Source organism: Arachis hypogaea, chromosome 15, assembly GCF_003086295.3.
Source record: "Arachis hypogaea cultivar Tifrunner chromosome 15, arahy.Tifrunner.gnm2.J5K5, whole genome shotgun sequence".
NCBI classification, from domain to species: Eukaryota; Viridiplantae; Streptophyta; class Magnoliopsida; order Fabales; family Fabaceae; genus Arachis; species Arachis hypogaea.
This window is the reverse complement of record NC_092050.1, coordinates 60,719,962-60,722,244: the sequence shown is the minus strand read 5'-3', so window position 1 is coordinate 60,722,244 and position 2,283 is coordinate 60,719,962. Positions and strand designations below refer to the sequence as shown.

Below are 2,283 nucleotides of genomic sequence, written 5' to 3'. Positions count from 1 at the left end.
TTAAATAATACCAAATAAAAGCCTTTTCATTTTGTTTGGAGATCCTCTTGATTGAATGTTTCTTATGTGTTTGGTATATGAAAAGTATCATATTATATTTCTTGTCACTAGAAAGGCTTTTATTAGTCTTTGGTGAGGGGATTAATCCTTATCACTAGAAAGCTATGCCTCTTCAAATGCAATGTAAATATAAATTATAGGGAGAATTTTTCTTTGATTCATTGTTACATGTCACATATGTTCCTATTGGTTCTGTTCTAATCTCTTTTAACCAAGCCAATTAGATGAAGTTTGAGGCTTTTAAATTGGCACTATAATCTTCTTGTTTTGGTAGGGGAAGGAAAATAAGCACAATAATATAATTTCCATTATTCATGTTTTTTTCCAATCATTTACTCTTTCTCACGTTCTGTTCTCCCTCCATTTACCATTGAATGAAAAATTGCAGGTTGTTAAAAATGTTGCTTCTCAATCATTGGAAGTGAAGAAGCACATGTACTATTGACCCTATTGATCAATAGTCTTATTGACCCTAGAAAAATGTCCTATTGACCCTCAAGTAGTTATACCCCAGTTTCATGAGCTGTAGTATTATAAAATGTTAAATTTTGTTAGATAATGAATTGTTGTTATGAGGCCATCATTCTCTTGCTTTTTCTGTTTCATTCTTTAGGCATCCAAATGAAGAATAGCTATCAATTAATTGTTTCCAGAAGGACCTGGGGGACACAAATCCATTGGTCCAGGCATGGGCACTTCGTGCCATGGCAGGAATTCAAATCAAGTGGTCAAAATGATCTTGGACAAGTGGCTAATGACATGAAGTATAAAGCTGAAGATGCTGCCTCGAGGGCTATAGAGTCATTCAAATCTACGGCATCCGGTATTTGCTCGATCTTTGCACTTTCTATTATGATTCTATTGTGAATTCAACTTTGATGCAATCATCATATTGTGTTACATAGTATATAGTATATATGGTTAAGTCTCTCACACTTAATCCTAGAATGGCCTTTGTCTTGTTTATTTAGGAGCTTCAGAGTATGCATCTCAAAGGGTAGCAGATGCTAGGGAAACAATTTCAGGAGCCATGGGGTATGAAAGGGAAAATGCTGGCCAGGCTTATGACGGAGATGGCAAGATCATCAGAATGCCAACAGATAGAGAAACTGATGCAAAAATCATGATGCAATAAGCCATGGGTAATGCTAGAGAAAGAATGGCAGATACCTATGAGAATGCTAAGCAGACGATGTCCTCCGCGTCGGACAAGGCTTCAACCATGGCACAAAATGCTAAAGATAACATGGCCGAGTCCATGAGTTACGGAAGAGATAGAGCAGCCAATGCTTATGAGGAGGGTAAGCAGAAAATAAACATGGCTTCGGATATGATGTCAGAAAAATTGTATGATGCCAAGAACTCGATGGGTGGGGCGGTGGAATATGCCAAGGACAAAGCAAACAATGCTTATGATAGAACCAGAGAGAGAATGAGGATGGCTTCATAGAGAACCTACGATGTAAAGAATAAAGTAAAAGGAGCAATGGAGTATGGAAGAGATAACGCAGGTGATGCCTATGATGGAGCCAAAGAGCAAATGAACGTGGTTGGAGATAGGGCCTATGATGCTTGAGACAAGATGGGTGGGGCAATGGAATATGGAAGACAAAAAATGGCAGAAACTTTTGACCAAGCTAAGCAAGAAGTTGATCAGGCATACCAGTCAGCAAAGGATACCATGTCCAGGGAGGCTAAGGATCGTTACGAAGCTGCCAAGGAGAAAGTTTCAGATGCCACAGCGAATCTTGGAGCTTCCATGAGGAACACCCAATATCTATGAGGGTATGTTAAGTTCCCTACATAAAAATATAAGAATGTGTATTTCAGTTAGTCTTTTGTCTTTTTCTGCAAAGCTATCGAGTACTATTTTCTTCTTGTAATGTGTTTGTTTTGTTAAGAGATGCAAAAGCACTTGTTAAACTCTTTCCTTATGAAAATGGGAACACAAGTCATGTGTTCTTGTCCCTAATGGTAGGAGATGTATTAGTGTAGATTCACACAGGTTTTGCACTTTGCAGCCCACTATAGGTTATGTATCTAGACTAAGATAATATTGTGCAGTTAGTGTATCCTGACTTTGATTATGTTGTTGGGCCCCTTTATTAACATGCGTGATTTGTCATATTTGTTATAATGAAAGCATAATCATCATATCAACGATGCATGGTGTTATTAGAGGCAATCCCATCTTCCAACACTACCAAAGGAAATTTAATTTCC

General features: G+C 37.8%; 1 long non-coding RNA gene across 1 annotated transcript; it reads left to right on the top strand.

Annotated features, from left to right (window-relative positions):
* Nucleotides 1-423: 423 nt before the first annotated feature.
* Nucleotides 424-2,032, top strand: LOC140179509 (uncharacterized). Its single transcript, XR_011872993.1, has 2 exons — nucleotides 424-883; nucleotides 1,032-2,032. It is a non-coding gene; the product is annotated as an uncharacterized lncRNA (long non-coding RNA).
* Nucleotides 2,033-2,283: the final 251 nt, after the last annotated feature.